The following is a 25125-nucleotide window of genomic DNA, read 5'->3' as shown; positions in this document are numbered from 1 at the left end:
ACCATTGCCAACTCCCAAAGAACTCTTAAAACAAGACACAATTAGATTAAGGAAGTGAGGCGGGTGTGCTACACCAAATACCACACATGCTTCAAGGGACACTTGACCAGGATGGCATGAGCAGAAGGCACTAAGAATTGAAATTGCCCACGTGGAGAACATCAGGTATAAACAGTGACTGCAGATGACTGGTCTTCGATTGTTAACCATATTGCAGCTGTGTTCAGCAATTAACTGGGTATTGACCATGGCTACATACATACACTGCCTTAAATTGAAATCTGACAAACAGGCGAGACCTGCTCCAATTACTGCTAGCAAGGACTTGTAAAACTCGTCCGATAAGATAAAAACTAAAACCAGTGAAACAGAGAAAGCCACCAAAGGTCCCTGCCCTGTGGTAATAATGACTAAATGTAAGGTAGGTCCTATATAACACAACATGTGATGTTGCTACCTAATAGAGATAGATAGAATTCAAGGAATAGACATTTGTCAAGCATTGCCATAATAATCGACCTGGCCTGGTATTAGTCTGTATGTTTATGTGTATATATATATATATATATATATATATATATATATATATATATATATATATATATATAGTCAGTGAAAAAATGTTGTTAAAGGGACAATATGGTTAAGTTGCGCTACTAAAAACCTATGAAATTCAGTGAAAAAGCGTTGTTAAAGGGACGTTATGGTTCCAAGTAAAACCGAAAAACTCCTGAAATCCGCCAGTTATGGTAAACTAAGCAACCATAACTCGCGCCACCACTGTGAACTGCTAAGACTAACACCCACGACATAAAAGATGACATCACAAATGTCATTGATGACATCACATATCTGTCTCCCTCTTTTATCCTTTACTGACATATGTAGGCCACATGGTTTTCTTCAGTAACAGTCATGAACTAAAAATTGTAAACATACTATATTTGTAGACTTATCCTTCAAGTATTTTCTTACAGTAATTCCCTTAGGGTCCAGTCATATCATATGAAACATATACATATGAGAAGACACAAGCTTGAAAATCAGCAATTCCTTCTGTGCATGAAGATAATCAGTAGAGTTATCAGCACTTTCTGATAGTTCTATTGTTTTTTTTATTACTGTATTTTCCCTGTATATGCTCATATTTGTATACATTGTACTCACACTACTTTCTTTAGGGTCCAGTCACATCATGTAATACATTTACAGGATAAATAGCAGCTTTGAAACAGAGCAATCATTTATTTACATAAATATAATCAGTTAGGTTATGAATTATTTCACTACTACTTCTGTATTTTTTGCTTACTTCACTTTCCCTGTATATACCCACTTTTGTATGTGTTATTGTCTCTTTGTGTTTTGTTTGTAATAATGCAATTATGTAATACGTGGGTTTTATTAGCTACTTATTACATATTTCACAGTACGCAAAACTCTAATAAGAAAACAGTAATCATTTCATTATTCAACATATCAACATTATGAATATTGTAGCTTCATCATATATGCTGCACACAATGCCTATGTTTCTGCTTGAGTAGCTTAGTATACTGGATAGAACTTCATAATAGAATGCTATTTACATCAATGTATTGCTTAATGCACTAATTAGCTCATGATATTTTTTCCAATGATCCTTGACAGTTTTTTCTCAACATTATAATAAGAATCCCTTGTACACACATTTCATGAAAAGTAAATACACATGTGATGTCATCAATGACATTTGTGATGTCATCTTTGATGTCGTGGGTGTTAGTCTTAGCAGTGCACAGTGGTGGCGCGAGTTATGGTTGCTTAGTATACCATAACTGGCGAATTTCAGGGGTTTTTCAGTTTTACTTGGAACCATAACGTCCCTTTAACAAAGTTTTTTCACTGAATTTCAAAGGTTTTTAGTAGCGCAATTTACCCAGAACGTCCCTTTAACAAGGTTTTTTCACAGAATTTCATAGGTTTTTAGTAGCGCAACTTAACAATAATAACTCTGACTTTATGTACATTTAATATGGAACATACTGAACTCCCTCTACTGAATTTGATGTCTGCAAACACTTTTAATGTCCGCGGACATGTTCGGACAACAGAACCTCTACCCAAAAAGTCTGGGGTGGTATGTTTAATTGGTATGTCATAACATATGAACATTTTACAAATTCACAAACCAGCACACATACACATTATATTTAGTAATAAATAAGAAGTGTAACCCATATATGTAACACACTAACCATTCTTTTAAATACAATATTTTCAAAAATGGAATTTACCAAAACAAGAAAGATAGGCTTCCAACATGATTACCTCACAGAAACTCCACAACTAAGAACAACAGCAGATCTACAGACCACTCACAACACACCTTACCTGAAATAGTAAGTGTACTGCATTTTATTCATATATTTATAAACTTTCTGTATTAGATACAAAAAAGAATGATATTATGTTTTTTTTCTCACAGAAATGTCTAGTACTCTGGAGTGGCTAGAGGAGCATTTCCCACGTGAGGAAATGTCAGAAGATAGTGAATCTAATGGTAGACACTTTACTATATAAACCAATTAAGTAATATTATATTATATACATTTAACATATATATATTTTTTTGTACAAACCATACAAAAATTGAAAATACTAATGCAAAAGCTGTATTGGATAAGACTCTTCAGCACATAGAAGAAAAAATGGACCTACTCTTGGCATATTTTTATAATTTGAAAAACTTTGTGGAGGATCACTTCAAAAAACAACTACATACCATTGTCCCACATGTACCTGTCCCCCCTCACCATATCCCAGTCAATTATCCCCAAACCCCTCCATGAACCAAAATGTTTTGATGAGACTTCCATCCCTTCTTCACCTCATATAAATCCTATTGAAACCCCTAAGTCTCCTGTTTTTGTTTCAGTTTCTGCCTCACCTTCTCTGTCATAAATTTGACATATATGAAAATAAAGTACAATTATTATATTGTGTCCTAATTCATTTCTTGTTTTTTTTTAAAAAAATCAATTCAGGTGTCCGCGGACAGCACGGGTGTCCGGAATGTCCATAAAGGAATGAAGATGGAGGTGTCCTAAGAACACTATATCTGTCTGTACTGTTTGCTAGCAAGTTAAAAGTGTTCGAAGAACACATGCGGTGTCCTGAAATGTTCGTCAATGGACGAAATGTGGGTGTCCTGACGACGCTGTCCGTATTGTTCGCTGGCAAGAAAAAAGTGTTCTTAGAACATATTATGTGTCCTGGGATGTTCGTAAATAAACAAAATGGGGGTGTCCTGAGGACGCTATGCCTGTCCATATTGTTTGCAAGCAAGTTGAAATTGTTCTAAGAACACAGGCTGTGCCCTAAAATGTTCGCAAAGAAACAAAATGGGAGTGTCCTTAGGCTTAGGACGCTCTGCCTGTCCGTATTGTTCGCTGGCAAGTTGAAACTGTTCTAAGAACACACCCGATGTCCTGTAATGTTCGTCAACGGACGAAATGTGGGTGTCTTGAGGACGCTGTCTGTATTGTTCGCTTGCAATATAAAAGTGTTCTTAGAACATATTATGTGTCCTGGGATGTTCGTAAATAAACAAAATGGGTGTTTTCTGAGGACGCTATCCCTGTCCGTATTGTTCGCAGGCAAGTTGAAATTGTTCTAAGAACACATGCTGCGTCCTAAAATGTTTGTAAAGAAACAAAATGTGAGTGTCCTGAGGACGCAATGCCTGTCCGTATTGTTCGCAGACAAGTTGAAACTGTTCTAAGAACAAAGGCTGTGTCCTAAAATGTTCGTAAAGAAACAAAATGGGAGTGTCCCGAGGATGCAATGCCTGTCCGTATTGTTCGCAGGCAAGTTGAAACTGTTCTAAGAACACAGGCTGTGTCCTAAAATGTTCGTAAAGAAACAAAATGGGAGTGTCCCGAGGATGCAATGCCTGTCCATAATGTTCGCAGGCAAGTTGAAACTGTTCATAGAACACACGTGGTGTCCTGAAATGTTCGTCAATGGACGAAATGTGTGTGTCCTGACGACGCTGTCCGTATTGTTCGCTGGCAAAATGAAAGTGTTCTTAGAACATATTATGTGTCCTGGGGTGTTCGTAAATAAACAAAATGGGGGTGTCCTGAGGATGCTCTGCCTGTCCGTACTGTTCGTAGGCAGATTGAAACTGTTCTCAGAACACATCAAGTGTCCGGGAATGTTCGTAAATAAACAAAATGGGGGTGTCCTAAGGACGCTATGCCTGTCTGTATTGTTCTCAGACAAGTTGAAGCTGGTCTAAGAACAAACGCCTGTCTGTAAATGTTTGTTTCACTTGTGATGCACTTTTAATCACTCCAGCACCCGAACATTGTCCGTAGAACACCAACGCGCATGCGCAAAATAGTTTCAATGCATTTGGTGTCCTGCGGACACCCGCTCCCTTCGCGGACATGTTTGCGAAGCTATCGTGTGACCGTGCCCACGATCAGCGTATGTTCTGATTACGAACACTGTTTGTGTCCCCGAATAATTTAAAACTACATTTTCAAGTAATCTATAATATTTTCCAACAAAAACCCACCATAGAACAAGTCCCACATAGTAATCCTGAGTTTCTACATACTTTTTGTGACTTTTTGAAACCTTTTTTCTGTTCAATCTGTCCGCGGACAGTGCGCATGTCCATGAACCGTGCACAAGCACCCCTATAAAAGACCACGCCCTAGAGCTCATTCTCATTGTGTTTCTGGCTATCCTACAGAGCACAGCGAATTTTACTGCCAATTTGCAGATTTTCAATGCAAAGCTGATGGCTTCCGTGGCTCCACTACTGCCACCTGGTGCTGCATCTGCGTCAGCACTACCCCCACCCCCTCCACCACCTCCCCAAGGTCCTGAAGAGGGGAACAGGAGTGAGGATGCACAGGAGGAAGAAGAGGATGATGAGAATGAGGTAGTGGAAGTCCCTACTACCAGCACTCGGCGTGAGTCTTGGGTGTGGTGGTTATTTACCATTCGTGGTAATGGTCCTAAGGCGCGTGTGAACCAATTCACCTGCAATGAGTGCAAAATGGTACTCAGTCGTGGGAGGCATGGTTCATACAGCTTTGGGACAACTACCATTAAGCGACACCTAAAGTCATTCCACTCGGGGGCCGTTCGCAAAGTTGTACCTTGCGAGGAGCGTAGCATGTTGATTTCCTCTACTTCATCCTCTGTTTCTGATCCTGTCACCACAAGGAACACTCCTGTGGGACAGCGTATTCCTCAAGCTGCCTCACAGGCCATACGCAATGCTGATGACCATTACCTTTCGAGGGTCACAGTTGTGTGTATGTACTGCGACGCAGTACTGTGCAGGGGGAGAGACTTTGTAGTGCTTTTGAGGCTATCGTTTCAGAGCACGAATCAGTCCGCGGACATCTAAAATTTTGGGGTGCTACCCTATCATAACCATTGCAGTTTTATCTAGCAGTAAGTGGTGCTCTGAAAAGAGCCTTTTGGTGGTGTTTATTTGTGTTTGAAAAATTTGAAATGCTCAACACCTACTGTAGAATGGATGCTGTAATTCCAAAAAAGGTCGAAATGCATTTTGTACATTTCTCCAAAAAATCTGATTGCCAGCATAAGTAAGATGGACTCCGGCGGGGCTCGCCGCGGAGGGACGAGCAACAGCGTTAAGGTGTGAGGAGCAGGGCCAGGGAACAAGTGGGAATAAAGAGACGAGGCGCAGGGTGAAAGAAAGGAGAGCACCCATTGAGGAAAAGAACGTATGCACAGGAGTTCTCGGTGCAGAACAAAAAATGCAAGTGACAGTGAGGCGGGTGTTAAAGGCAGCAGAGTGATCTGTAAAAAGCATACTCTGGTAAGCAGAGGCGATAGCCTACGGGGGTATGAGGGGAAGAACATGACGGGAAGTGCAGACGCAGGAGGACCGAGAGTGACGAGCTGAGGTAAATATCGAGGAGCATTACCTTGACGTGAGGAGCCGAGCTATTGAATGAGGAACAGAGTTAGAGCGGCACATGCAAAGCTCGCGGGGCAGTAACGGGGAGAGAGCGGCATTGCGGCCAACAGGCTCAGCGGGAACCCCGCGCGCTGCAGGAATCTCCGGACTTTGCAAGAACCTGAGGCTCAGCAAGAAACCTGGGACGCTGCAGGAACTCCCGCACTTTGCAGGGTCCACTGGGGCTGCAGGAGGTTTCTTTGGCTCCAGGCTAATACACTCAACCCAGTCAAATTAAGGATGGCTGTGGGCTTCGTGCGATCCACGCGAAAGCTCAAGCAGTGGATGATTGACCAGGTGGACAGTGACAAGTATCCGGGCCTCGTCTGGGATGACACAAATCACACCAGTTTCCGCATTCCCTGGAAGCATGGTGGAAAACAGGACTTCCGCCAAGATGAGGACGCCGCCATCTTCAAGGCCTGGGCGATTTACAAGGGCAAGTACAAGGAGGGACAGAAGGTGGAGGCTGCCATGTGGAAGACTCGGCTACGCTGTGCCCTCAACAAGAGTCCAGAGTTCGCAGAGGTGCCAGAGCGCTCTCAGCTGGATATCTCAGAGCCATACAAGGTGTACCGCCTGGTCCCACCAGAGGAGCAGAATGAAAAAGTGGTCTCCAGCAGCAGGAAGCGGAAGATGAAGGAGGAGGTCCGAGATCTGTCTTCAGAGGATGAGATGACATCTAATATCACTGGCAAAATAAGAGTCTCTGTTCTTGTGCCTGTGAATGAGCCGCAGGTTGAAGAGGATTGTGGGCCTCGATGCTGTAACTCCGTTTACCCAGAGGACTCTGGGGTTGGAAGCAGCTCTGACAGCCCAGAGAGGAGCACAAGCAGCCCACAGGGGAGTTTGGATAACGTACAGATGAACTTAGACAGCCCACAGAAGAGCCCTGACAGTCTTCAAGATGTCCCCCTTTACTTAATTGCTGAGGAAGTTGTTGACATGTCCCCTGTGTTGGAAGCCGGTATATACTCCATGCGGGTCACCATCTTCTATGGAGGGCAGCAGGTGCTTCAGGAGATTGTACAAAGTGGTGACTGTAAGATTGCCCCATCTCCTTTGGAGGGGCGTTCGATCCATAGCATGCTACCTATCAATGGAATGGAACGCCTATACCTGCCAGCGACTTGTACCATTGAGGACCCTGTCAAACGCCAAAACACACAGGACCTGCTATCCTTCCTGGAGAAGGGAATCATGTTGGCCAGCACCCCCCAGGGTATCTTTCTCCAGCGCTTCTGTCAAGCACGGGTCTTCTGGACCAGCCCCTATTCCCCGCAGCCTGGAGTGTGCAACAAGTTGGAGAAAGACAATCATGTTAAAGTCTTTGACACCATTCAGTTCCTAAATGATCTCCACCGTTACCAACGATTCCAGGGTGCAGTCCCCAGGTACCAGGTGATTCTTTGCTTTGGTGAAGAGATATCGGATACCGACCAGAAAGAGGATAAGCTTGTAACTGTGCAGGTGGAACAGATGTTGGCCATACAGCTGCTTACGCAGGATTTGTCTGACACCAGTAACAACACCCTCACTCCCATCAAAGACCCGGCTCCTGAACATTTTCTCGTCTAAGCCAAGACAAGTCCGGAATGTTAATCCTGTCCGGAACTAGGACACAAGGAAGCTGGGATGGATGAGGCAAAGCGCAATTTATACTCTTCATGTAGAGGGCCCATTTCATGTGCTCAGCAACCATGCAACTTGTAGGAACATATCTGACTTGCGAGCAGACAGCACAAGACTACAAGGGATACTGCCACTGAGCCTGTGGGTACTATACTTTTAGGTTCCCCTTTTTTCCTGAGGAGGCAGCAGGATGTGCAGAAGTTGGCACCTAATCTTCAATCCGAACCATATGTCTACACCCCGGACCATTTGAGCTTTCTTTTCCAAACCTTCTGTCCCACCGGTTAGTTTGTGCTCCACATACATGTATATATATTTGTACATACCAATTTGACAGACAATGATTCCCACCTTTAGCACCATGTGACATATCTTTAAAGCACATCAAGTGGCTCACTTAGCAGAGACCTTCACCTAACCTTTCAGTACTCTAATTAATTACTGCTTTTGTCCTCTCCTCCCTTTCACCTTGCTGTATTTCTGAATCGCATCAGAATGATGAAGACTTTCTGGCAGCAAGCATTCTGAGCAGTATCCAGAATGTAGTCTGAGTACATTTCCTGCTCTGACAAAAGTGTTGTGACTTGGGGTGCAGCCGCCTGTCATAGTGTTCATGGAAGGGGATGCCAGGTACCAATGCAGCGGAGCCACCTGTCAACTACTGAAAGCATCAATGATGGCACAGACCGTGAAACAACTAATCAAATGAAACTACTATCCATTGCCAAAAGGCTCTGTTACAGTTTGATTCATTAAGCTGTGTGAATTCTTCCCCTTGTTCCCCTTTTAAATATCCCTGCTGTTCAATGGAAAAAAAAAAAAAAAAAAAAAAAAGTAAGATGGACTCCATCTCTGCGAAAAATGTATGTACTACGAAACATAATATTTTCATTGTGAAAAGAGGACATGCCAAAATCTCTTAGAAAGGCACAAACAGCCTTTTTGACATTGCGCCTTGCTTTCTCCATTTGTGGACCAAATGAAGAAGAACAAAGCTGCATTTGTCTCTGCGCAATCCGTGAAAAAACTACTTGAGAATTTGGAAACATGTCCATGACCTTCCCAAGTCCTTCTTTCATTGCAAATTGAAATGAAATTCCAGACACATGTCCTAAACTGTTCCCTCCACAATGAATTACAGTTATGTCTGGATGTTGCTCTGTCTCCAAAGTAGCATGTCCAACCACTTCATTCCACGTACTCCATGCCAGTGCACTTCCATATGTGGGAATCCAAGATCTACAGCTACTCCACAGCTTTCTGCATGCACTTTCAACCAATGTATCCACGAGTCTCCCAAAATACAAACAATCAGTTTTATGAAACACACAGCCATAGCTATCTCTTCGTCTCTCAGCAAAAAGAGTATCTGAGAAACTCTCTCCTGGTACAACACACCCACTACACTTTCCTGACCAATCCCTTTCTCTGCTCATTCTCATTTGCATGGCTCCCCAACCCAAAAATCCCTGGATGTAACACCCGATGTCCGCGAACTACCGGCATGTCTGCGGACATATCGTAACATGAACAGTCCTTCTACCATTTCCTTTTCACTTTCTGTGCCATTCCCTCATTGGATATAGCTAAGAAGTCACATGAATATCCACCAATCACATCCAAGACCTCTACATCTAACTGCATCATCATAGATCACCACTTTAAATGAACTGTTAATCTCTCTGTGTACAAGTGTCATATCATTGGAAAGCACCTTCTACAAGAAATACTGTACAAGTCTCCAAGATTTCTACTTGCAGCTGTATGCCTATCCATATGCATGAACACAAACTACAGGTATACATATTTTCTATACAGTAAATGTACAATTATTATAGGTTCATATAAACAGATTAACTGACTTTTAGCTTGTATAATCTATAAAATGAATTTACTGTCATTTTTTCCATCTCCTAAAATCAACTGTCACTTCCAAACCTATCTGCTATTTAATTTCTTTTTACACACACATTTTCAAAGCATGTTGAACTAACATATTTAAAGTACAATATGAAGAGTAAACATACTCAAACAAAAGTGCATGCACACCGTATGTTCAAAAATCAAACATTACTTGTACAAAAATGTAAACATTTATTTACTTATATTTATATACTGCGCAAGCAGCCCATGGAATTGAGGCGCTGTTACTTACAAGAACTTAGTTACAGAAATAGTGGTATTCAGTGGTACATTATGAATTCCAGAAGGCATACAAATTATATTTTGGTTGGTACAGTTGGTCATTACAATACATTTTATGCATTAAGAACATATGATTTGTATTCAACTGGTGCAAGCATCTTATGTGAATAAGATAATTTTCATGATTTTGAGGAAGGCGCTGAGGGTCAATGTCAATTAAAAAAATCAATGTCTAAATTAAAAACAATGCTATATACAAACAAAATTCCTTATTTGTTTCCTTTACAATTGCAGTGAAGACCATTCTCCTGCAAAGAAGCAGCCGAATTTGAAGTACAAAGAACAACTAAGAAGAAACCTGCACTTTTAAAAAAAAAAGTAAGTTGAATGCCACCTTATTATTTATACTATTATTCAAACACACTGTAATGTTAATTCATGCTATTTCTGTGTATAAAAATAGAGATTGTGCACCATTCTGTCTACAAATCCCCATTTCTTAAACAAAGATTTACAGGCAGAATGATGCACAATCTCTTAGTTTTCAACACACAAATAACCCAACTCAACCCCTAGAATGTTCATATTATAGAACAAACAACTGTTAATGGTATACCATTAGATTTACTATTTCTACTTCTCCACACAACCAGCTTACTTTCTACTATCATCTGAACCCCAGTTTAGTAGCACATAAATTCAAGAATAGCCATCCCAACTAGTTGTAGTTGCCAAATGCACAATCACACACCATTACATACATCTTTATTATCTTACTCACATACTCATGCAAACAGCACACATAAATTAAGAACACCCCAATCCATAACTTCTTTATTTTTTCAACAGACCCTAAAGAATGCCTACCAAAAATTAAGTCCGTAGAAAGCAACGCAGAAACAGAGCAAATAAAAATAGAAGTGTCCAAAACAAGCATCCATCTCTAGCAGAATTTGTAAAAAAAGTTAAAACAAAACAGCTAATACAGTCATTTAGCAAAACAAAACAAGCTTCAAGTACAGAAACTTTGCTTCCTCTATCAAAATGTAAAACAAACCACAAAACAATTAACAAAAAATCAGCTACCACTACAGATGAAACTGCTCCTATAAATCTTGATATAGTGCAAACTAAGCATACCAAAAAAGTATTTGAGCAAAAATGTTCCGTCACAGAGTCCTGCAAAGTCTTATAAAAACAGGAGAGAAATCAAACTCAACCCTTAAAACCTATCGTAGGAAATTAATCTTAGAAGCATTGATAGACAGTGCAATCCTTCTCAAAAGAAACTTATTTATTTTAGTGTTAAACAAAATGAAACCACTAACAAAACTAATGACTAACTTACAAAAAAGACTTCTCAATAAACGAAATGTCAACAGAAATAACTTCTTAAGTATCTGTGGAGGTGAATGGAGTCACACTACGAGCACAGAACCATACTTTAATGAAGAAGCATACAAACAAAAGCAAACAAATACAATTGCCATACATAGCAGTGGACGAGGTTATGAAAAAGTTAATAATACCATAGTGGAACAAGAAATACTACTTACAAAAATATCCCCAGAAAACTTAGAATTACCTCTCCATTCAACTGAATCAGAATGTCTAGTATACAAATGGCCATGCATGTCAATGTGTAACATTCCCAAATAATCTTTCAAGTCTTTACGCCAATTCCTCATTCAATATGTGGAAGGCAAAGACAAAATGAAAATTAAACTACTGCAAAATATGGATACCTATCCAGTGTGCAAGTACACAGGACTACAAGGACATTCATTGGCCTGCATTTCAGGACCTACTTGCAAAACCACCTTCCATTATATCAATATGATATCAACACATCATTCAACTATAAGAAATGTAGTCTATAAACTGTACTATGCTAAAAGTCCTGCTTTAGCACTAGCCAATTTTAATAACATTCTTCTACATGGTACAGCAAAAGACCTACTTGAAGAAATCGACTATATCCAGAAAAAATATTTTGCAAGTGAAAGCCACTTACAGAATGAAATAGCTTTAAAGCAAATTAGCAACAATTCTATGCATGGCAACCTTCTCCTTCTACTACACACATACAAAAAAGAAATACTGAAATTTAAAAGTACATCTGCTGAAATACCAAACCATGTGTGTGTATGTTGCCGTAGAACTTTCTATAAAAGTAACACAAAAACTGTAGACCTAACATATAAAATAGAAAACAATGAAGATTGTAAATGGTTTAAATGGTTAGAATTAGCTCTCTACCTTATAGCAGAAAACAAATATGAAATAACTGACCCCTTAATACTTTGCAGTTACTGCACTACAAAACTTGACAACAACCAAACTCCTACACGTGCTATCACAAATAATTTGGAATTATAGCCACTACTATAACCCCTACAACAATTCAATTTATATGAGAGCATCATAATTCAAACAGTGCACCCCTTTCAAGCAATAATACACCTTCAGCCAAAAACAGCAATATTACCTCCCTCTGAATTAGTGAATGGTATTCGTGGAAAAGTAGTGTATTTACCATTAGATCTAAAAGAAAATGTGCACACTCTAGAAGTGCAACGTCCAATGGAGCAATCTTTAATTATCTTAGTAAATGGTGTACCTACAAAAGACAAACAAATTTGGCAACAACTGGTAGATTTACATAAAGTTAGACAAGCTTTGCAATATCTAAAAGACAATAATGATTACTACAAAGAAATTAATATTGAAGAAAACTTGAAGGATACCACTGAAATAATTCAAGAGACAAAAGAAGCTGGTCAATTTGAGCTCCTAGATCCTGCTACAATATCCAATACTTTAGACCCATTATACAATTCACCCATTGCATTCTAATGACACCGTAAAAGATGCACTAGAAACGTACCAACTGCGTCAAACAAAAGGATTAACAATCAGCATATGGGAAAAAAGTATAGAAGCACGTGCTTTTCCTCTACTTTTTCCTACTGGCAAAGGAGGAAGGTACGATGATAGACCTATTCAAATAACAGCATCAGAATATCGCTCATTACGGATGTATTCTGAAGATCCCAGATTTAGACAAAATGTGGAATACATATTCCACCTACTCTTTGAAAGTGAACTAGCAACTTTATGTTACGGAGTTGCACACACATTGAAATCAGGATCCCACTTTCAAAATATGTCAGCTACACAAATATTACAAAAAGTGCAACAAAAAGATGAGGTTTTAAAATCAAATATTACAAATCTATTAGCAAATATGCGTGGTACTAAAGAATACCGGTTTCGACGTCACAGAGATGAACGTTGTATGATAAGAAACCTTGGCCCACCCACTTGGATTGTTACATTAAGTTGTGCAGAATATGCATGGGAAGATTTACATGATTTCCAACGCATATCAAACAAAAACAAAAAAAAAAAAGATATACTAACACCTGGAGAATTTTGTTCTCTAAATCCTGTTAATGTTTCAAGATATTTTCACCATCGCTTCATTGTTATGCTACACTTTATTTATAATAAAACTGCTCCTCCCCTTAGAGAAGTGCAACACTTCTTTTGGAGAAAAGAATACCAAGCCAGAGGAACGCCACATATCCACATGCTTTTATGGATTAAAGATGCTCCTAAATTTGGTCAAGACAGTGACACCACTGTTTTACAGTTTATTGAAAAATATGTCACTTGTCAAATTCCATCAGAAGCAACAAATAGTGATCTCCAAGCACAAATTTTACAATTTGAAAGACACAAATGTGGCAAATATTGTCATCGCAAATACAAAAACAAAGGGAAATACTACACCAAATGACGCTTTGGTTTCCCTAGACCGGTTACAAAAACAGGTCAAGTGAACGGCTTCATGTCTTCAGTTAGACATAGTGTTGAAGGCAAATCACCTAAAAATACATATTGCATAAAAAGAACAGAAGAAGAAAAATATATCAATGATTACAATGCAATCATTGCCCACTTATGGAATGCAAACATAGATGTGTAGTACATTGCAAACAATTACACTGCAGTTGCACGATATGTTACAGCATACTTAACCAAAGCAGAAAAAACAGAGCTGCAAGACCTCTGGAATGACCTGTCATTAGGCAAAACACTGTCTCAGAAATTATACAGCTTGGGCATACAATTGCTCTCCCATAGAGAATGTGGCTCCTATGAAGCAGTAGATTGTTTAACTGGTACTGCTTTATATGGAAAATCTGAAAATATAGTATGGCTAAGTCTTGGTCCTGCTAAATCTAGAAAAAGAGTTCTAAAATCATATGAAAATATAGAAACAATAGCTAAACATGATCCCAACGGCCAAGACATTTTAGAAACAATTTGCTGGACACATACTACCCAAACAGAAGTACCACTTTGGAAACCATGTGTCTATACCGCATAGCCCAAAACTTCACATACAAAAATAATATAAAACTTGATGAAAAAAAGGTAAATACAGAGTGTCAAATTGTGAAGGCAGCTTAGTAAAATTCACCAAACCAAATTTAATTAATCATATCAAATTGTCATTAAAGACTCCTCAACATAAAGAACTAAATTACATGTCCCTGCTACAACTCTTTAAACCATGGAGAAAAGAAGAAGAAATACTAGATAACTATGACTCCTATGAAGACGCTTTCAAAGCAAATGAAAGCACTATAACTGATGTAAACTTTACACAGTACAAAACAATGTTGCACAATGAACAGCAACACGAAGAAGAACTGCAGGCCCAACTAGATAAGGACACTCCTGACAGTAGTCAACCTTCTGTAACAGGAAGCCAAGAACCACTTGGACAGCCACTAATAGCAAATGAGGCAGAATTAGCTATGACAGAAGTAGAAAACACCATGTGTCAGTATGAAGATAAAGAAGATTTAACTATACTACAATCAAAACTAAACAATGAACAACGTAGCATTTTTGAAGAAGTAACAAAAGAAATTGCATATGGTGTACAACATGAAAACCAAGAATGCACCTGCCAAAATTACAAACCTATACTACTGTACGTCAGTGGTGAAGCTGGTTCTGACAAAACATTCTTAATCAAAATCATCAGTAAATAATTCCTTCAACAATTGACAGACAACAAACTGTCAGCTGTTGTCACTGCCCCCACAGGTTTAGCTGCCTACAGCATAGGCGGTGTCACTTTACATCGATTACTACTCCTGCCAGTAGAACACCAAAACAAATTAGACTATTACAAACTTTCTACAGAAGCTGCAATTGAACTTCGCAGAGTATTAAAACAAATGAAAATGCAACTAATAGATGAAGTGAGCATGGTCTCCAACCTAATGTTGACCTTGATTCACCTCATATTACAAGAAGTACTCAAAACAAACTACGAAGAGCTGTTTGGAGGAAAACACATTATTGTTTTCGGAGACCTTCTTCAATAAAACCAGTGAAAGGTGAGCCTATTTTTAAAACCTTAGGACACAAACTCTGCCGTAAAACTGTTGGCAGCATTGGAAATGTCAACCTTTGGCAACATTTCCAATACAGAGACTTAACAGAAAATATGCAGCAATCTGCAGATCTCCCTTATGCCAACATTTTAAAAAGCATTCGAGTTGGTGTATTATCTCAAGAAGCACAAACAATATTGAAAGCCAGGCACATTCATGCACTTTATGGCCATAATGCATGTGCTACGGATGTTATGGAACAATTATCCCACAAAAATGTAAATTGTATGGCCTTAATGGCAACTCTTGCAAGCTGTTTCAAATTCAATGAAACAATGTTAAAAAAAGAAATGCAACCAATAATTGAAATTAGCACCACAGACAAACTAGACATACATGGTATGACACTACCCATGTGTGAACAAGCCACAACAAGACTAAATAGTTTAGAAAATTCAATCTCCAACACAGCTGGATTGGAAAAAATATTAAAAATATCCTTAAATTGCAGAGTAATGCTTACACGTAACCTTGACGTGGATCAAGGACTAGTTAATGGAGCACTGGGTACAGTTGTTGGCTTTCAAACATACCCACGTGACAACAACATTCAGTTTGTCAATATTCTCTTTAACTTTCAGAAGTGAAAAGGATTGGACGCTCAACAGCTCAATTCCTTCTCTTCAAAGACATGTATGTACGAAGAGAACAATTTTCTCTAACTCTTGCATACGCAGTCACCATTCATAAATCACAAGGTCTTACCCTAGACAAAGCATTGATAGACATTGGTAACACAGTCTTTAAAGACGGCATGAGCTACGTAGCACTATCACACTTACGTACACTTGATGGTCTATTTCTAATCAACTTTGATGCAAGTAAAGTAAATGCTGATATTCCTTGCATTTTAGAATACAATAGACTGCGTTCACTATACACCCCCCCCATCTAAAACATATTCTATTCCACAAAAAGTCAAATGTTCGAAAAGAAAACTAAATCAAACAGAAATGCAACAGGATGTCACTGCAAATCCTCCAAAGAGATTAAAAGAAATGAATACTTCATCAAGTACCACAATCAAAAAAGAACCTAGTAGGGAAAGTAAACCAGGTACTTCTTCAAAAAAGGAAGACAAACTCCAAAAAAAGCACTCAGATACAGAACTACCTGGTCCATTTAAACTTTCAAATGTAAATGGTGTAAGTTGCTACGCAAATGTAGCAATGAATATTCTATTTCAATTACCACCAATAGTTGACAACATTTACTTACACAGTACAGACCAATTCTGTTTGCAAATGTTAGTACTTCATAGAAACGCACAAACAATCCTGATAACACGTATAGTGTTTATGGAATAAGACAACAATTGGAATACTGTGCTGGAATGGTGAAATTCACTATAAACTCACAGGAAGATCCACAAGAATGTTTAATGTACTTACTACAAGTACTGGAAAACAAAAACATACCTATACATGAAATCTTCCAGATTTCATACATGTGGAAACATACACGCACTCTGTGCAACAATGTGACACAAGAACAAATACCCAATGAGCGCTTTGTGTATGTATCAATACCTAACTGTGAATCCGTTCCATTTCAGCAACTTGTACAAAATGCGAACCCTGGTAGATTATGTACTACCTGCAATTCAGATAATCGCTCCACCTTACTAATACAAACACATAGTAAATACGTATTACTAATGCTTCTACGTTACAATGCAAATGGTACCAAAAACAACTGCAAGCTGACTGGATTCACACATAGTCAAGTATCACTTGGTAAAAAAACCTTCACAACAATAGGTATAATCTACCACGCAGGATCCACAAGCAGTGCAGGTCACTATACTGCATATATAAAAAAGAATTGTGGATGGTTTGAATGTAATGATAGTACCATTACTCTAAAGCAGAGATTACCTGCAAATCTTACAAACGCTTATTTAATCTTCTTAAAACCAAAATTTATTAACTAAACTGTACTTAAACATTAACTAAACTTTTATTAGAAAACTATAAACTGTTACAATATGCCAACAGCTATATACCTGCCCCAAGATTCTACAACAACTAAACAGATAAATAAATACCACTAAATTATATAAAAAAATAAACAGTTAGAATACGTCAACTGGTATCTAACTACCCCAAAATTTTCAATAACCAAACAGATAAATCAATACCACTACATTATAACAATAAATAGACAGTTAGAATACGCCAAATGGTATCTAACTACCCAAAATTTTACAATATCCAAATAGATAAATCAATACCACTTCATTGTAACAATAAATAAACTGTTACAATATGTTAACAGGTATCTAACTGCTCCAAAAATCTGCAACAAGCCAATATATAAAGCATTAGACAGAAACAACAAGTGAACACTGAAAACAAACAAACAGACTGTAGCATACCAAAAAAAGGTTTTTTTTTAATCCAACATGGATTGTTTTTTCCCGCAGACCCAATGATTTTAGCAACAAACACAGAACTGAACGAATTGCACAGTACACTGGTTTGTAATCTACTAAATATGAGGGTAAAAAAAAAACAATGTTGATTATTCAATGTTATAAGTTGTTACAAAATACCAATACTAACATGATCTTTTCTTTTATCACAGAAATAAACAAGAAATACATGTACTACAGTTACTAAAGCAAACAGTAAGTATATTATATTAAGTACAACCATCACAGCAAATCACACCCATAGTGACTTATAACTTTGCTGCCTTTAAATTTGATCTTGTCCATGCACCCAAGACTATAGACCCTGCCCACAACCACCAAAGCATATCACACCAATATTGGCTTATAACTTTGCTGCTTATAAATTTGTTCTTGGATCCAAAAGTTATAAGCCACTATGGGTGTGATATGCTGCGGTGGTTGTGGCCAGGGCATAGAGTCTTGGGTGCATGGCCTTATGGTCAATACATCTTTGAAGTGGACAGCCATAGGATAGGAGGGGTCTGAGTTTTTTATGGCTCGCATGTGTTGTAAAATTCTCAGCTTCAATTTGCCGATAGTGCTTCCAATGTACCAGAGGTTACATGGGCATAAGAGTCCATAGACCACAAACACCGTATTACATGTGATGTAATTTTGCAATTCAATTAGTTGTCTCGTAACTGGATGCGTGTAGTTTGTTCTATTTAGGGCATACTTACAGGCTTTGCATTTAGTGCATTTGTAAAATCCTGTTGGATTTGCATTTAACCAAGAACTGTTCGATATTTTCTCCACGGGGGGCAAGAAACGGCTGACTAATGAGTCTTTGATTGATGGAGATTTTCTGAAAGTGATATTAATAAGATCTTTAAGGATGGTAGAACGTACTTCATCAGATTGCAAAATATGCCAATGTCGATGAAAGATTTGACAAATCATATTGGCGTGAGTTCCAAACGTCAAAATAAGCCTTGTTTCGTCATCCTGTTTGTCTTTCTCAGGAGTACGATTGGAAGAGAGCAAGGTATTTCTGTTAAAATTACGAGCTTTCAAATAGGCTCTCTCCAAAACTGATTTTGGATACCGCTGTTTGGCGAAATTTGCAGCAGTGAATCGACACTCCTGATCAAATTTTTCTATTGTGCTGCAATTGCGTCGTATTCTGACGAATTTTCCATAGGGAATACTCCACTTTAAAGACACCGGATGGTTGCTGGTTGCGAAAAGGGGCATATTGGAATTTGTCGGTTTCCGATACAATTCAGTTAAAACTTCCTTCTGATTCGTTTACACTAACACATCCAAAAAGACCAACTGGTCTCGACTATGGGTTTCTGTAAATTTCAAATTGATGTTATTCATATTCAATATTTTGACGAATTCCAGCCAATCACTCTCATCTCCATTCCAAAGGATGAAGAGATCATCAATAAACCTAAGCCACAGGACCACTTGATTTGTGTATTTGATGTTACATGCAGTCCATACTATAAACTTCTCCCACCATCCCATGGTTAAATTTGCATAGGATGGTGCAAATCTTATACCCATAGCAGTTCCTCTGATTTGGTTGTAAAATTCATTATTAAACAAAAAGACGTTGTTGGTGAGGCACATCTCTATCATTTCAACTATCATTTCACCATGTGAAAGATAGTTGAGAGATCTTGTGTTTAAAAAATATTTACAAGCCATTTTACCATTCTCATGCTGTATAGAAGTGTATAATGAGACAACATCTAATGTTGCAAACATGTAATTTTCTTCCCATGCTATTCCTATATATATATATTATATGTCTATACACAGGCCACTGAGACTAAAGGAGCTCTGACAACAACATTCTACAACCCTAGTCCCAGCTGACACAATAGCGTACATTTACAGAAAGGCTGATCCTATCCAAACAAATGGTGATTTGCTCAATTTTCGGGGACCTACAACCTTCTTTGTGTTGCATGTGCATATGCATGCATTGGTCTATACATTGGGCAGGGTAGACTAAAAGAGCTCTACCACCCTAGACTCAGTTTACAGAGTAGCCCAGGCATTTACATGATCGTATCCACACAGATGCCATTTTGCATAATTTGCAGGGACCTATAATCTTCTTTCTTGTGTCGTGCGTCCCCTATAAATATTTCTCATCTGGTTCAACATGAGACCGAGGGGAGGGCACAGAGGACACACATAGTAGCTGCCCAGTTAAGGAGTGTGAATAGGGTACCTCTGCTGCATTCTCTGATCATTTCCGATGACATCTTCCCAACTTGTGTAAAAGTTGTAAATGTAAGAGCACAGATCAGACAGACAGCCCAACAACCTCTCTCGTTCTTCTTCTCTTCTGTAGTGTAGACATCTGCTAATCGGTAAGTCAGTACCTTCCCTGGCTCCAGGCGATGACTACTTTTGAGGAACAGTTCACACCTTATGCATTTGCTAATCTAATCCCTGGCAGCCCCTCCTTACCCTTGGAAGGACAACCCTTGAAATCTGGATGAATAAAGCATAGCTGTTTTTGCCCTGGGCCCATCTTTCAGCTGTGGCACAAGTAAGGATATTGTCCCGGGACCCTTTGTTAGCAAGGGGCCAGGGAGACTGAAAACTCAAGTCCATCATATCCCCAGCCCCAAAGGCCCTGTCTGCCACTGCCAAGATATTACTCTTCACAATCCTGCAGCCATCCACCTCCCCATTCCCTTTTTAAAGCCGAGGTGCTATATACCGTTTTTTTTAGGAATCTACAATTCAACCTCCATCTTTCCTGCACCTTGTTTCATCATGAAGTATCCACTGTAGGTTTGCAACATCACTCTGATACCGAAAGCATGATGACACTTCAAAACCTGGTGAGTTGTGTCGGTTGGTGGAGGGGGGGTCATATTGGACTGTGTGAGAAGAATTTGTGGCTTGTGTGAGATAGCAGGGTAGACCTCTGGTTGAAATGAGCAGGGATTCCGGCCCACAAACCTACCAATGCCTGATGAATGTCTTGCCCTGTCTCGATCGACACTGCCCTCGGCAGGCAAAGGTCCCAGAAGGCCACTGAGCGTGGCACATGAGAATTATAGAGTGAGGTTTCAGGTATCTGTCAGCCTGCTAACGAACATGCTAAGGAAGGAGAAATGGTTGACTATGGTCCTCAAATTTAAAGCTGCCCTTTCACTGAACCATAACTTGTTGCCTCTCATAAGCCTCAGCAGGTTATAGTAATATTTGAGTTTCCAGACCCCCCTTTTCCCTCATCTGCTAGCTACTAGAATATTGTTTTGTTCCTCAAGGTATCTATTTGTCAGAGAGAGAGAGAAAGAGAGAGAGAGAGAGAGAGAGAGAGAAAGAGAGAGAGATAGAGAGAGAGAGAGAGAGAGAGAGAGAGAGAGAGAGAGAAAGAAAGGTGTCATTGGGAAGTAGAGAAATCGGACCTTCTGCAAATGGCCTTGGGTAGGAATGCAGTGTTGCAGGCCTATTCCCGCCTTACACCTTACACCACTCTCACAAACTCTGCACAGAAGGCCACCAGAGGCCTAGCCTTTGGCACATCAGCACTAACCAACCCACAACTAAGCTTTCCTCTTTAGCCCTGTCGCACTCTACTACATCAGCGGTTAACCAGCCATAAAGGTGCTGTAGTCCATCACATCTTGGATTCTTCCCTATGCATAACATACTCCCAAGTTTCTCGGCCAAACTCATAGAAATCTAGAGAAAGCAGATTGGCTCATGAACTGGGTACTTCCGAACTGCACCCATCAACACCACAGTTTTCGCATCTGCCTTTTCCACTGTTCCACTAATGAACCCCACTCCTCTTTTTTCTTACAGAGCCGAGTGCAGCAAGGCCACCAGTAATTGCAGATGGGTGCTATACAAGACCATTTACATTGCATTATGTGTTATGAAAAAAGACAGAGGCAGTTTACGCTTGAGTACTGACCTCAACAAGGCCACAACATATCTGAAGTAATCATAGTGTTGGCACGGAAAATCATTTGAATAAACCGGATGTGCAAAATGCTTATCATCAGGGAAATCGGCCTCAAAATCCCTCACAGCTTTCATAACTCTGATGGGAGTTCAACAGTTGGCCATATGGTCTTGCTTTAGCCACTTCAGTATTTTAATGAATGCAGTGGTAGAAGTGTACCAACAAAAGTAGTGGACCTCTGCCCTGAGTGGGGCATGGGGAGGAGGGGGCATAGTGCAACACATGTCGATGATTTGGGGCTGGGGCAGGTTGATAGTCAACTGGGTGGAATGGGTGGAAGAAGTCAGTTCCCCTACATTTCATTCTTGGCTCTGTCTGATAGTCAACTTCAGCATTTTGATATTGCCTCTACTCTCGAGTCTGAGGTCCACTACACCTACCTGAACAGAGGCTGCTTCAACAGGGTCTAAAACTAGAAACACCTGCTCTCTCATAAATAGAATTTGATAATGTAATCAACAGTCTGGGTAACAAGAGTGAACGTCTTCAGTTTGGAGGCACCTGGAGTCTTCTAATACATGCCATTGAAACATCCCTCCAGGAGTGCATTACAATAGCCTAAATGACTAGTCACTAAGACTCATACAACTTCAAACGTTGCCGCGGGCATGAAGTGACGAATCCCATATAGCCACCTTGGTTTGGGTCTATTTGACCTAAAACATTTGACCTAATCACATTTGATCAAATTTATAGACCTACCCACAAACCCGCTCACTTCCTCTACACATAATATATACCCTTTCCCACCCCCATATATGTATTTAATTAAATTTGACTGAAAAAAAGGTCAAGATAATTCGATCAAATGTTTTAGGTCAAATGTTTTAGGTCAACTATGCTAACACTGCCACCTTATATGAAAATAGCTTCCCTTTTGAATGACCTGGACCTCTACCAGCTCTAAGGGCCTGATTCACAGAAGCGTTTTATCATGTCGAGAATCAGGCCCTAAGTATTTAACCTGGGATTAGGACTTGACAAGTTTTTTAAAAATAAGGGGGCGATGAGGTGTGAGGAGAGACTCCTTGTTAGAGTTAGCAGGCCCTCCTCCATCTCCGCATGGCTAAAATGAAGCCAGCTGTACTCGATTCAGGCAGGCATGTAATCAACGCTTCATAACTATACAATCAAACCGATTTTAGTTTAGCTGTAACTGCTCTAGGGAGGTCAAATGAGGAGGTTGGCTTCAGGTAAAAAAAATACAGGTCCAAAATGGTGACAATGTTTGTAAAAAGTAGTGCAACTGGTAACAGTAAAAAATGAAGGTAGTGAAATTGCCCTCCTGATAGTTCCCACTTACTTGGACCTGTGAATTAAGAAAACAATTCTTGGGATGGTCTTGTAGAGCACGTGTTGCGCACGTGCATGTGACTTCCCAGTTTGTCCTTGTTTCAGGCCACGATGTTGAAATTAGGGTTTCACAGGAGGCAGCTGAGGGGCAGAGTGCTTGGGTAGTTGCAAGAGACTGTAATGTGAGCCAATCAGAAAAGGGTAGTATCATGATGGCAAACATTGGCGCTCTGCAAATCGAATGAGGCCGTTATATAAGAAATGTTTCATAATATTTGACACCCTTCGGGCCCAATGGCAAATAGAGAATGGGCTCTTTCATGCATACGTTGGCTTTGTGTCATCTGATTTTAATGAGACAAGCCCAATTCCATAAAGAAACAAACATAAACTATCATAGAATTGGGATGGGCACGCGAATCACTGAAATTTGCAGGGTATCCATAACCAAGATGGCCTAGAAGCTGGAAGGGGATTTAGGCCAGTCACACACAGACACAGAGAACAAGCTCCTCTTAGAAGATAAAACCTGTTTTGTGCAACTAACTTTACACTGAAACTAAAGCATATGCTTGATAAATTGTTGAGTGAAGACCCTTGGGCTAGGGGATACATCATTTGCTTATACGTTTGTGGAGACGTTGCGGTATGACAAGGGACGTTTGCGTGGAAATACCACGCAAACTTCCCAGTGCAGAGAGGTTGCCTCCTTTAATCAAACTACGCCTAATGAGATTACACTCAATGAAGAAAACAAATACGATGACCGTTCCATCGCTGCCACGGGGGACTGGGATTAAATAGAAGTCCTGTAATCTGTGCCCCAGAAGCTCTATAATTGCGTACAAGACATGAAGACATTGGCCATTGCAGAGATGGGCTTGAGAATGCAAAGCAAAAAGTGCTAGTGAGGGACACGGCTCATCAATTCTCGGACATGTCGTTTCCTTTCCTTTAGTTTTAATATTACCTTTATGATCTCACGGCATAAATCATATCAGCACTCAGGTGGTTTAACGCCATGGGAATATTAAGCACCCATTCTGTTTCGTTTTCAGTTGACATACCACCCTTTACCGCTCAAATCCTTGGAAAAGGGATGTGCACGTGCTGTGGAAAGACAATCAAAATAACAAGCTGCGCCCTGTCCCATGCATGCCATATCCATCTCAAAATTGCACTAGCCTGGGCTCACCTTTGGTGGTGCTAAAGTGCCAACCAAGAGTTCAAACTAAACAAAGGCACTGTTTCAGAAACATGACACATATTTAGCACTGATCGCACCAAACAATAAATCAGTGCTGAATGGGATTGCGCATGCTCCAAGTGAAACTGTGCATTTAATCACAATCAAAATAATCTTTTATTGTGAGGGTGAGGGTTAGGACGACGACAATCATTCGATTAAAATACCACACTGCAATAATCACATTTTGTGAGGACTACTAAAAGGTTGGAAGAAATGTTGGCAGTCTGCCCATGTGAGCCCAGTTTCTTCGACACGCCTTAACAGATCATGTTCCGAACTCGTCCCCTCTGCATATCACCTGCGTGGGATCTTCACAGCACTGATGCAGCGATACAGGCTTCTCGATCGTTCTTTCCGGAAAAATCAAACCCGACAGCTGTATACTGCTTCGCCTCCGCCTTTCTCATAAATAAACACGCTAATATGGCATCTCTCCGAAGAGGCTCACACAAAAGGGTAAAATGCCAGAGGATACAGCAAAAAGTTCAGTTTGGAGGCTGGTGAGAATCCCACGGGCAGCAGACCTTCATTTTGCATTTATTTGACTGCTGGCGAGCGCTATTTCTGATACCGGATTTCTAAGGGTGAAATTGTTCCTACGAGGCTTGATATTTCCTTTCCCGCCTTTTTGTGGCAGAACGTCAGTCATCGGGAGGGACGAGTTGATCGCTAGGCCGTTGTCATGCCCGCGCCGCTGGCGCACGCATTGGCAACCATCATGGACTACTTGGTACTCATTTATCCTCCTAATACTCCTTGAACAACTCCTTTTCACGCCTTGGTCTTTTATTTCCATTTGCTCAACTTTGGTTCTTTGTTATTTTATTCAATTAACTACATTTACCATAATGCACCTGGCTGCAGTCCTCAATTCCTGGCTATTCCCATTCATCGTTATTGGGACCACAATCCCCAGAAGCCCTAGCGGCCAGTGCTGCT

General features: G+C 39.9%; 1 protein-coding gene and 1 pseudogene across 1 annotated transcript in view; one reads left to right on the top strand and one right to left on the bottom strand.

Moving 5' to 3' along the window:
- Positions 1 to 25125, bottom strand: part of XKR4 (XK related 4) — a 916393-nt gene that overhangs the window by 674750 nt on the left and 216518 nt on the right. The gene's annotated exons all lie outside the window — the stretch shown is intronic.
- LOC138497526 (interferon regulatory factor 9 pseudogene) lies at positions 5634 to 8428 on the top strand (annotated as a pseudogene).

Source organism: Ambystoma mexicanum, chromosome 5q, assembly GCF_040938575.1.
Source record: "Ambystoma mexicanum isolate Mex_15411 chromosome 5q, UKY_AmexF1_1, whole genome shotgun sequence".
Classification (NCBI taxonomy): domain Eukaryota; kingdom Metazoa; phylum Chordata; class Amphibia; order Caudata; family Ambystomatidae; genus Ambystoma; species Ambystoma mexicanum.
This window is presented reverse-complemented; position numbering and strand designations above follow the sequence as displayed.